This window comes from Phodopus roborovskii, unplaced genomic scaffold (assembly GCF_943737965.1).
Source record: "Phodopus roborovskii unplaced genomic scaffold, PHOROB, whole genome shotgun sequence".
Classification (NCBI taxonomy): Eukaryota; Metazoa; Chordata; class Mammalia; order Rodentia; family Cricetidae; genus Phodopus; species Phodopus roborovskii.
Window position 1 is genome coordinate 86,583 of NW_026126665.1, and position 12,333 is coordinate 98,915.

Below are 12,333 nucleotides of genomic sequence, written 5' to 3' on the forward strand. Positions count from 1 at the left end.
AGACAAGCGACGGCTCAACCAACTCTGCCTAGGCTGCACAACACAAGCAAAATTTCCGTACAGTGGTGAGCTCAGCTGAGTGTTCAGGATGTGCCTCAACGAGCACATCATATCTCTAAGCAGACTGGGGAACAGTAGCAAGTATTAACAAGCATGTGAGGAAACTAGAATCCTCAGACATTGCTGTTGGAAATGTAAAATGATTCAGCCACACTGGCAAATCGTTTAGTAGCTTCTGAAAGAGGAGGAGGAAGCAATGGCAAAGGAAGAAGGAAAAACTGGGGGGGGGGGGGGGGGGGGATACCGCTTTCACCTCAAAGGAACAAAAACAAATGGTGTATTCTAAAGACAAATGGGAGTGATTATGCCCAGGGATATGTTCCCCAAATACCATGTTCCAATTTAGTAACAGTTCCATGAAGTTTTATAGTAACAGAATAAAGAAAATCATAAATTAAGGTACTTTCTGAATACACTGGTAGAACATCAGAAAAGCTGAGAAATCTCGGCCTCAGATCTGTTTGTACATTCCAAAAGATTTACCTAATGGCCACAAAGATATTAGCTCACATACAAAAGAAGGTAATAAACAATTATTAAGGGGGGTTAAAGACAGCCCAAGATAATTGGGCTCTGGATTTGGCAACATTGTATCATTCCACATCATTAAAGTTCTAATGAATCAGTCAGCCTTTATTGTCAGCTTTTTTTCCCAGGGATTCTTGTTCACAAAGTAACAGAAAATTATCCTATGAAGCTGTATCCCTTCCTAGGAGACACAAACATATGGCAAAACAAAAACTTACACACAGATGCATACAGTACTGTTGATCATAATAGCTACAGTGAAAATAACCCACATAGCTGGATAAGCAAATCTATTTACACACTAAAATGTATTCAACCATAAGAAGGAATGAAATACTGATAATCTGATGTGACAAAGATGAACTTATATTACATGACTGTACTCTGTGAATAAGAATTCACAGAGGCAAAAAGGGAGATTTCACGGTTGCCAAACAATGGCTGGTGATGTGGGACAGGTGGAAAATGAGTGGTAACAGCTACAATGCTTCATTTTAAATTGATTAAAAAAAAAGTTTTAAAGTTATACTGCAATGATAGTTATTCAGCCCTGTAAGTGTAACAGAATACTGATCTGCCAGTTTAAATTTATTTTATACTATATGAATCATATCTTTAAAATAATTAAAACAAATGGACATAACTTGTATTTATAAAATGCTATATTAAGCAACTGCAACATGAGATTTCCGATTTCCACTCAAAATATTATTGAATGAGGCTAGGAAGATGACTCAGTAGTTCAGTGCTCACATGTTACACATGCATGAGGACCAAGTCCTCATAAAAGAACCAAAAAGTCTGGCAAGATGACTTAGTTGGTTAAAGCCTAATATCTGAGTTCAATAAATATCTAGAACCTCTAAGGTAAAGAGAAAGACCCAATTCCCTTGGAATTTCCTGACTACTACATTCTCATCCTGACACATGTATTTATATACAGACAGACAAGACAGACAGACACAGACACAGACACACACACACACACACACACACACACACACACAAACACACACCTATATAAATGTTTAAGCAGAGGGGGGAAATGATGGAAAAGCTGGGTATTGTGATACACCTTTGGATTCCCAACATTGGGAGACAAAGAGACGATGATCCTGGGGGCTCACTGACCAGTACTCTAGAGGGCTGGTGTAGGGTTCTCCAAAAGGCAATATATATGTTGAATCAGTGTCCAATATACCATGTGGTTTCTCCCACGAAGGAATGGTTCCCCTTATTAGCACCCTTAGTGACTCACTAGAAAAATTTTTGCTTCCTGTTCTTGCAACCTTAAGTTCTACTGGCCTAGAAATTTTGGTTCCAGATTGGGGAGTGAACCTGCCTAAAGTCACAAAAACCATTCCATTGAACTGAAAGCTCAGCCTTCCCCCTGGCTGCTTTGGGCTTCTGATATCCTTAAGCCAAAAGGCTAAGAAAGGAAAAAGTGTTAGGAGGGTGACTGATCCAGATTACCAAGGGAAAATTGTATTGCTTCTCCATAATGAGTTAAGTGGAGTGCAGAAGATCCTTTATGACATCTCCTGTAATTAAAGTCAATGGGAAACTAAAACCCAATCCAGGTAGGATGACAAAGTACTCAGACCCATCAGGAATGAAGATGTGGGTCATTCCTCCAGGAAAAGAACCTGCTAAGAGCTTGCTGAAGGTAGAGGAAATACAGTAAAAGAAGGAAGTTTAATATCAATTAAGGTCATGAGACCAGTTGTAGAAACATGGATTGTAATTGGCATAAATATGTCTATTCTATTGTTAAGAATGTGTCTGTACATAAAAATGCATATACACTAAGCAATATTTATGTTTGTCTATTTCTTTATCAAATAATGTAACATCAATTGAGATATAAGTGATTATATTAAATTTAAGTTATGAGACAATAAAAGACTAAGCATGCATTGAAGGATATTGCCAACAGTTCTAAAACATATAATGCATTTGCAGTTATATGTGGAATGGTTACATCATGTTAGGTAGAACTATGACCAGGTTATTGTTTTCATTTGGAAATTAAACATCACATAATGAGATACAATTATGTGTCAAGTTGATAAGAGGTTCACTTGAGATGGCTATTCTTGCTTGTCAACTACATCTGGAGTCACCTAAAACCTAAGTATCTGAGCAAACCTGTGAGGGATTTTCTTGATTGGATTTTTTTTGAGATAGGAAGATGGGCCACACCTTTTGGTGGCATCCTACAAAAAGGAACATGAAAGAAAGACTTTTTGCGTGTTTGCCCTGACTCTCATTGGCAAGTTCATCCATCCTCCTCCCAAGGTGTTCCTTCACTGGTATCAGAACCTACTTTCAGGATTCCAATAGAGACTAAAGTCCAGCTGAGACACAAAAGCTTTGTAAACTGAACTAGGAGATTCTTGGGCTTTCCACAGGGAGATAGCCTTTGTAGGACTATCCATCCAGAACACAACCTATAAGCCAGTCTAAGAAATTCCCTTTGTGTGTGTATGTGTATGTGTGTAAATATATATATAATGTAATATACACACACATATATATATTCAGTGTATCATCAATTTTATTCCCCTAGAGGACCCTGACTAATAAATTGTTCAAATCCACACAAACACATTAAAACAATATTCCAGGCTAAGGAATATAGAAAGGTGGTAGACCATTGCCTAAATGTGCAAAGCTTAGGTACTATCCTCAGCAGGATGGAAAAAAAAAGACAGAAGAAAAGGAGGATATTCATGCTAGCTTTATTCATCATGTCCAAAAAAACTGGAAGCAACCCAAAGACCAGCAACAGTAGCATTGCTACCTACAAATGATGGGATATTACTCAGGAATGAAGAGACAAGCTGCTAACACATCAAAGTAGATGAACTTCAAAATTATCATAACAAACAAAAGTAGGTAAACACAAAAAGCCCTTACTGTACAGACTCTTATATGAATTTATAGAATAGGCAAAATTAATCAATGGTAACAATAGTATGAAAGTAGTTTTCTGGGTAGTAATGGAAACAGGATTAACTGAAAAGGGGTAAAAGGGAACTTCTCAAAAGTTGTCCTATATCTAAACCCCAGTGCTGTTTGCAATATAGTTATACTGTCAATACTCAGTTACACCAGGAATGTAGCTCAATGATGGAGCATTTGTGTAGCATGTGTGATATCAAAGGTTCAGTCTCCAGTATTGAGAATAAAAACAAAACAAAACAAAAACAGTGAATGCATAGTATATATACTTTGACATAAAAACTGCAAACTAACAAGAGTAACATGTGTCCCTTGGCTATGAAATCCTTCCATTTATATCCTAATTCTTATCTTTGGTTGCATATTCTAGAATAATTCATCTCTGACCAACACTACTTTGTTTTGTTTTGTTTTGTTTCATTTTGTTTCCTACTGGGACATTCAACACACAAACATGTAGGTATTTCAACGCCTGGCCACCAAAATCTTCATCCCAGCATGCATTTCCAACTCCTTTAATATAACCCTGTTCTCCTGACAGTAAAACAGTTCTAAGAAATAACAAATGCTCCACTAAATAGCAAGGTTATAAAACTGGTTTTGTACATTTATTTTGTGTGTGTGTGTGTGTGTGTGTATAGAGAGAGAGAGAGAGAGAGAGAGAGACAGAGAGAGGGGGGAGAGAAAAAGACAGACAGAGAGAGAGAAAGTGCTATTTGTGTGGGGGGTCAGAGGACAACTTGCAGAAGTAGGATCTCTCCTTCCACCATGTGAGCCCCTTGTTAAACCCTCATAACTCAACAATAATAGGGAAGGCATTACCATTACCTCTGTTTAACAGACCAGGAAAGAATTCCCAAGATTCAGCAAGATTACATAACCTTCCAAAATACAGACAGCAAATAAACTGTCTGTTTTTTTAAACTCCACATAATGTACTTTCTTGTTCAATATACTACATTGAGACACTCAGAATTCTTTTAAGAGAAACATCCAGATGTAGACCAAAATAAAGAGTACAGCCATTATCTAGGGCCCTATCTCAAATGACATTTCAACAACTAAGAACTACTATGACAATGTGATTATACTGTAAACATGAGGTGACCAGACAATTTACTATCCAAATGAAATGCTTTCAAGAATAAATAAAAAACTACTAGTAATTATGTCACGATAATAGGCACCATCCAGCACTGCTCAGTGCAAACTGGGATGTGTAGTCACCTGGCTTATAAGACAGCTTTATTTATGCTTTACTGCAGCATTTTTTAAAAAAAGAGAAGCCAGAAATAAAGACATAGGTGCTAGACAAAAGCAGCAGGAAATAGGTAATATTTGGACAGTCCACTATCATTTGGTTCCAGCTTTATCTTTGACACTTCTGCTTAATGTAGCAATTCTCTGGCTGGAATGATTCGGAGTTAGAAAACCTTGTGTGTTTTCTCAAACAAAGATGACCTATTTTTAATATGAGCATTAACAGCTAACAAGACTTCACATATGGAAAGGCTCCTGTTTCAGTTTTCAAGACAGTTCATAAACGAAATAGTTTCAGTGAGAAATCTAACATTATCAATCTGAATTTTTAAATTATTTCAAAGGAAAGGAAGGAGGGAGGGAGGCAGGAAGGGAGAGAAGCAGGGAGAGAGGGAGGCAGGGAGGGAAGACCACAGATCCTAAAATGAATTTAAAAATTCTGCTGAAATGCTTCAAAGAAACCATCTCAACAAAATTCCATTTTAGCCCTACTTTGGTCTCCATATAATGTTCTCCATCTGAGTGGTTTGGACAATTCTGTTGGATGTACACCAAAAGTCCTGAGCCTTAAAGAAAAAAATACCCCAGAAACCTACCCACAGCCCATATAAACCTTCCAGTGTGGGCCTAATCCACAGTAGTTGTTCCAGAATGATGATGATGATGAAGGGCACAGTCATACTCAGAGTCCCAAAATAGTCTCTGCCAAAACTACCCTGACCATACAGACTACCCAACACATATCCTCACTCCCCCACACACTGTGCCCCACAAACTTGGTTCCCTGGCACTACTTGGGAGTCGTAAACAACCCCAAGCCAGACCACACACTGAGGTTATGAAGACAAGGCAACATTCACAGAGAAATTTTTAAAATGTTATTCAGTAAAAAGTACACAAAGCAGTAATCAAAGGTCTATATTCTATCTTAGACACTACCCTTGGCTAACAAGAATGGCTCACTTCAACTTGGAAAGCAGCTCCCACAGGGGGGATGGGGGGAGAACTAAAACACTACCTCCTAAACTTAACTAAGACATTAACATTCCTATTGGAACAATTAAGAGTGACAAAGATGTTATCTTAACAACTATGCTATATCATGGCCCAAATGAAGACAAGTTAGAATATGATACACATTATAGGATAAAAGTCCTTCTCCAAGGATAATTGGCTTTGTAAGCCATAAATTTAGCTTCTTCATTGCTAACAGTGAATAAAATAAAATACAAATTATGAAAGTCAGGCTACTTTCAACCAAATCATTCAAGATCTTAAGCTTTAAAAAAAAAAAAAAAAGATTTTGTTTAAAATAATTAGAAAGTCTTCAGAGTTGACTGCTATACTAAAAGGGGCATTTAGTGAAGCATTCACCAACAAAGCTTGGCTTAAGTGAGATATCTAGAAATTTAGGATCTAGTTCAAGAAATGAAACTATTTATTTAAACTTGAACAAACTATATGATCTCTAATTCTTAGTGTCTTCAACTATAAAATGAGGCAATTATATAGATGAGTTTGTTTCCTGCCTATAAAGTTTAAACATGTCTTTTCTTTTCAGATGACATCATTCCCTAGTGAAATTATTTTTAAGTCTTTTAAGACAAATACTACACTCCACTTATAAAATGTCTTAAAATTTAAAAGCACCAAACAAATAGTGGCACATACCTATCATCTCAGCACTCAGGAGATAAAAGCAAGAGGGTATCAATTTGAGACCACCCTGGGCTATTATAACAAGTGGTAAGCTAGCCTAGTTTACACAGTGAGACCCTCTCAAAATATCCAAAACAAAACCAAGTCTTAAAGTACATTTTTGAATTAACACTGTATGATACAGGTTGAGGTATTTCATGAAACATATACCCACGGTAGAAAAAAACTAGAAAAGAGCCTCAATTAGATTCTAGTCATGTCTGTTTCTAATCCTATATTCTTTGATAGCCATTTCAAAGTCACACATTACTATATTTAGCAACAATTATTTTAAGTGTGGGGTAAAAGCAAGAACACAAGACATGAGGTCAGATTTTGAAAACTTGGGATCACCAGAAAAGGATATTAATACCTAGCTTTTGGGCTACTATTAGACTGAGCAGTAAATGGGAACATGTCTAACATCACGGCTGATAAAGTTAGAGGTATGACATAATTGCCTTAGCTGCAGTCCTCACTGGGAACTTTCAAAACTGCCACAATATATTGTCACTTTATCTTCCATATCCTCCCTGCCTATGCCTGAATCAAATTCCCAGAAAGAAGAAAGCAAAAGGATACCTACAGATGTCTCACATTTGTATTAGTTTTTCAGAAAATTTAAAGAGTGTATTATTTCTACAAAGGCCATCAAGATCTAGATTCAATTCCTAACTTTGCTACTAACAAGTTCTATGTAAGGTACTGAACTTTTCTTCATTTTAGTTCCTACAACAAAGAGTGTTTTTTTTGTTGTTGTTGTTGTTTTGTTTTGTTTTGTTTTTTTAAGCCATGTCACTGTAGCTGTTGACCTTAAAGAGACCCTGAAGAAGCAAACAAAAGCCAGGTGGTGGTGGCACCTTTAATCCCAGGACTGGAGAGGCAGAGGCAGGTGAATCTCTGTTAGTTCAAAGCCAGCCTGGTCTACAGGGCAATACAGCTCCAAAGCAATACAGAGAAACCCTGTCTCAAGAAACAAAAAAAAAAAAAAAAAAAAAAAAAAAAAAAAGGCAAACTTCACTCTTCACTATCACTTATATATCTTTTCAAAAATACCCCCAAGACTGGTATTAGCTTTTAAATCAGTCTTGAAAACAACTACTGGATTCCTACATTATAGATATATCTTGCTGCTACCCACTAAACAACAGAAGCTTTGGATTTGGATGTCTCTCTGGTAAGGAGTGGCCAGGAAGAAAACCACGCAGAGGATGTGCTTGTCATACACAAGGCCTTGAGTTCAATTCCCAGAACAACAACAAAAAGAATTCCCTAAGAAGATTCTTTAGAAAGCATTTGAGCAGCACACCTAATTAGTTTGTGATGATGGGAAGGAAAGTAGGGATGAGAAGAGGAATTAACTGCTGCCATATAGCGCCATCTTAATTCATCCTAAAATGCCATTAACTTTAAAATGACATTTATATGCCTCAATGTTATTTTCCAAAAAGCCCGCATGGGTCTCCATATTTCCACACCTACCTTTCTCATGAATAATGACCAGTACTATTTGTCCATCTTACTACATAATTATGAATTTAAGAGAAAAGGCAGCAACCAAGCTGTATCCTATCTTACCTGAGGATTAGGTTCTAAGTGAGTACCAAAATAACCACCAAAAAGCCATTAAATTACCAGGACTAAGGTCCTTTAAAGCTCATAGCCACAAGTTTACTTCTTTTCAAATATAAGCTGGGGTCTCCTTTTCTTTTGGAAAAATAAAGGCTAAAATCTACTTTTTAAAAAGCATTACAAAACACTGGATAAACGAGGAAAGTTATCTTTTTTATAAATAGTCAAATTTATATAAACATTCATAAGGTAAATAAAGTAGACAAGGCAAATTAGGTTATCACAATTAACAAAAATAAAGGAGCATTCAAAATCCTGGACCTGTGATTGAGAGTCTGCTTTCCTTATATTTCTACATCTCACAAAATTAATTTCATTTGTGACGTTCAGATAAAAGTAAGTAAACATATGGTACCTTCAAGAACCAAAGTACTAATTCCAGTCATAGGCAAATATTTTAGGGACACACAATTTCACAACTTGGGAACAATCCACATGAGAAGTGCCAACTTTGCAGATCTGCTCATGGCCAACCATGAAGTTCTGTCAGAAGGCATGACACAGGCATGGACACACACTGTGCATGGCACATTCCCTTGGTGCCAGGGTCATCCCGGGGTGGGTCGATGGGAGCGGGACGGAGTTACATGTTCATGAGAAATTAAACACACACACACACACACACACACACAAGCCTCAGAAACCTGGAATATGAACAAGGGTCACCTCAAGCAAGCAGCGACAAATAGGGCAGTGCCTTGTGCCACAGACCCAAAAACTTCGGAGGAAACCAGAAATGTCCTAATGACAAGTATGAGAACAACAAACGTGAGGGGGACCGGCGGCAAAGGGTAGCTCCAGACCATCCAAGGGAAGGGGCGATAGTTCTCCCGGGATCGTAAGCTCACACCCAGCCAGGGCAGAGCCGAAGCGGCCGCCCTCTGCTTACCTGGAAGACGTCATGACTTCACCTTCCCGACCCGCAGCGCAGCACCCCACGCCTTAATGTCCGATGCTCAGTGTCCACCCCAGTAGCAGCAGGTACCACAGCAACTGCTCCCCAGCTCTGGCACTCGGCGACCAAGAGCGCGTCCTCACACACCCCGCGCGCGGGCGGCCCGGGGAGCTGGCCCCGCGCACTGATTGGCCATAGCTAGAGGAGGGCGGACGCCCCGCCCCCGCCAGACCGCAGCAGCCCCGCCCCCCAGCACTGAGCACGGAGGCTCGCAGCTGGCCCGGCTCGGACAGGCTCGCCGCCACGCGGGCTAGCAGACTGCCAGAGGGCTGGCTAGCAGGCACGGTGGCCATCTTGAGTCCTGGTAACCACCTCCCCGTTGCCGTCCCGGCCACACAGGGCAACAAGGTTGAGTGCCCGCCTCAAAAATGGCCGCGCCGCTGGCAACCGGGTTCGCAGTCACATGGGCACTCTCTACCTCAGGTCCCTTTAACAGCTCTGGGGAAAGGGACGCTGTCAGGACAAATCGTGGACGTGGTTTAACAGCCTGCAAAGCCTCATCTGCAGACGAAAAGCAGCCTTGAAAACCTCTGCCGAGGGAAAACTGAGAGTGGCAACAGCTGCTAGATGCGCAGAATTCCAAGCTGCAGCCTTGGGGAATCAGTTGCAGATGATTATTCCAATCGTTCTTAAGCTTCAGAAACACTTAAGCCGCTTATCTAATATCAATGTATTCAGAGCTCACCAAAATGTGAATCAGAATCTAGGCGGGTGAGGTCACGACATCTGGTATTTTTAGCGTGTACCCAGGTGATCCAGGTATGCACTAAAGTTTTACACACTGTGAACCAAACTACCCAATGCCCTATTTGTCTCTGCATGTCAGACCTCGCTTTCCTCAGTGCAGGAGCTGTAAAACAAGCATTTAAAGCTACAAGAAAAAAAAAATGATGTTGAAGTTTATAGTGAGCTATGTTGATTTAAGAAACCGATAATGGATAAATGCCGCGGGGAAACTGAGAAGGGGTGGTAAATGTTTTATGCCCCGAATAGTTTTTGTTTGTTTATTCTCTGTTTAATAATATTTATGTTAGCAGAGGACAATATCCAGCGGCTCATTTACTGAACACATACAATGCTGATCAATTTCAATGAGTTGAAATGTATCGGAAACAAATCCACCACCACAGTTAAATGTGATTGATGGGGAGGGGAAGGGCTGAAGGGACACCTCAGCTCTAAAGTGTCTTGGAAGTAGGAACTGTTGCTAAAGGGGGGGGAGAAGGGAAGAAGGTGACTCTGCAGGTAAAGTCTGCTACAAAGTCAAGGACCTAAATTCAAGTCTCAGGACCCATTTGATGGAGGCAAGACTCGATATCCATCCTCTGCCCTGCAGATATATACCATGGAGAACATCCCCAACAACAACATTTTTTTTTTAATTTAATTTTTAAGTGGGTGCTTGCTGCCAAGTGTCTCAAGACAAGTGTCTCTGCTAGGTGTCTCCATTCTTCTCCCTTCCATACAGTTTAAAGATTTACAGCTTGTCTGTCTTGAGGTTCTTCCTCTTGAACTCCAATAAACTGTCCTTGAGCTTCAAAAAAAGGGTGTGATAATGTGTACTACGGGGACTGAGGAGATGTTTCAGTGAAGAGGGCTTCAACCACTTCAGCTCCAGGGAGTCTGGACTACCGAGGCACATGCACACAATGTGCCTCACATTCACACCACACACACAAGATAAAAATCATTTTTGAAGCTTCGATTGAAGGAACAAAAAGAAAAAACCCATAACGGACTTAATTTTAATGTTAAAACGGAAGCAACATGATTTCTCTTGATGCTCAGAAAAATAATTTATATTCGTCACTTCAGAAATTTAAACACAAAAATATTATTTCAACAAACTGGACTTAGATGTGATTGTTCTTTCAGAGTCAGTTAGATAAAGGCAAAAAAAAAAAAAAAAAAAAAGTATGGAAGCTGAGACCTGAGCAAGATGATGGAGCATGTGTGCACTAGGTGGTCTCAACTCCTCTCAACTGCTTGCTTGTCTGTCTGCTTTATCCAATCTTTTATAGCAGCTTAAGAAGCTAACCCCAAGGAGCTAAATGACTCTAGATAACAGAACAAAGATGTAGACCTACCTACTAATCTTTTCAACAGATGTTCTAGGCCTAGAAATAACAGTAATGCTCTTAAAATGCAGTCAGTCTGTTTTAAGGAGTACAATAAAATTAAAAAGCACTCCAGAACAATTTTAGTGGGAAGACAAATGAGCACATTTCTAGAAAGTCTTTGGCAATGTGTATCAGAAATTTCATTTTTGAAGCAATTATTTATTAAAAAGTAGACTAATATGAACAAACATTTTATATAGATACAAATTTCAGCATTAACAATACTGTGTACTGTAAGCCAGAAGCAAGGCAATTTCAATAGCAGATAATAGAGCTATTATGAAATGTTTCCATAGATTTTTTTTTTCAAAGAAATAGGAAAATGCTCAAAGGCACAGTGAAAAATGAAAAATATAAACAAATACAGAAGGTAATTTGTGGAGTTTTTGAAAATGTTTACCATATATTCATAGAACAAGACTAGGAATAACACACTTAAATATCACCATTGGTTTTCCAAGGCAAAAAATTACATAAAGATTTTAATATATATGTTTATAGCTTATAAATTTTCTAATGTCCATGGGCTTGTGTCTATTGTTATTTTTTTCTTTGTTTTGATTTTATATTTATTTATGGGTTATATCACACATCCCATCCTGTGCCCATGGAGATCAAAGGACATCTTGCAAGAGTTAGTTCTCTCCTAACCTTTACCCACTGAACCATCTCACTGACCCAAGAGGGTTTTGTTTTGCAAGTTTTTTTGTTTTGTTTTGTTTGCTGAGATGAAATTTCCACTTTGTACCAACTTCTAGCTGTCCTAGAACTCACCATTACAATGGTGACAGGCTGGCTGGCCTTAAACTCAGAATCCTGCCACCACTTCCCAAATCCTGAGACTGTAAGCATGCACTACTGGTTTTATAGTCATTAACGTTTTTGTAACAGTATTTTCTATTTTACTTTTAGCCATTAAGGATTTAGTTAATTTTACATGTATGAGTATCTGTTACATATTATATACAAGAGTGCAGATCATTTTCTTATTTCAGATAGAATCTCACTTTATATCTCAAGCTGGATTTTATTCACAATCCTTTTGTCTCAGCATCCCAAATTCTGGGATTATAGGCCTATAGAACTATGCCTAGCTCTGTAATATTAATTTTATTA

At 38.7% G+C, this 12,333-nt stretch overlaps 1 long non-coding RNA gene across 2 annotated transcripts in view; it reads right to left on the reverse strand.

Annotated features, from left to right (window-relative positions):
* Positions 1-12,333, reverse strand: part of LOC127214113 (uncharacterized) — a 52,536-nt gene that overhangs the window by 22,591 nt on the left and 17,612 nt on the right. Inside the window, exon 1 of one of the 2 annotated variants that reach the window (XR_007833813.1) lies at positions 9,032-9,201. The exons of the other annotated variant lie outside the window; for it this stretch is intronic. This is a non-coding gene — a long non-coding RNA (uncharacterized LOC127214113). Of the gene's footprint in view, positions 1-9,031; positions 9,202-12,333 lie in introns of those variants that run through there. 2 annotated transcript variants of the gene reach the window in all.